The following is a 400-nucleotide window of genomic DNA, read 5'->3' as shown; positions in this document are numbered from 1 at the left end:
ACCAGACAGCACAGGTTGCCGAGGAGGTGAGCGGCTGACAGTGGTGAAAAAACAGGTTAGGGACTATTTACAAAAGCTGGACATATACAAGTCCATGAGGTCAGATGGGATGCACCTGAGGGTGCTGAGGGAGTTGGCTGATAAGATTACAGAGCCACAGGCCATCATCTTTGAAAACTCATGGTGATCAGGAGATGTCCCAGGTGACTGGAAATGGGTGCCCATATTTAAGAAAGAGAAAAAGGAGGATTCAGGGAACTACAGACCAATCAGCCTCACCTCAGTTCCTGGAAAAATTATGGAGCAGATCCTCAAGAAACCATTTCTAAGCACTTAGAAGGAGAAGAAGGTGATTAGGAAGTCAGCATGGATTCACAAAGGGCAAGTCATGCCTGACCAA

Source organism: Gavialis gangeticus, unplaced genomic scaffold (genome assembly GCF_001723915.1).
Source record: "Gavialis gangeticus isolate Ggan-Ray unplaced genomic scaffold, GavGan_comp1, whole genome shotgun sequence".
Classification (NCBI taxonomy): domain Eukaryota; kingdom Metazoa; phylum Chordata; order Crocodylia; family Gavialidae; genus Gavialis; species Gavialis gangeticus.
Note: the sequence above shows the minus strand (reverse complement) of the source record.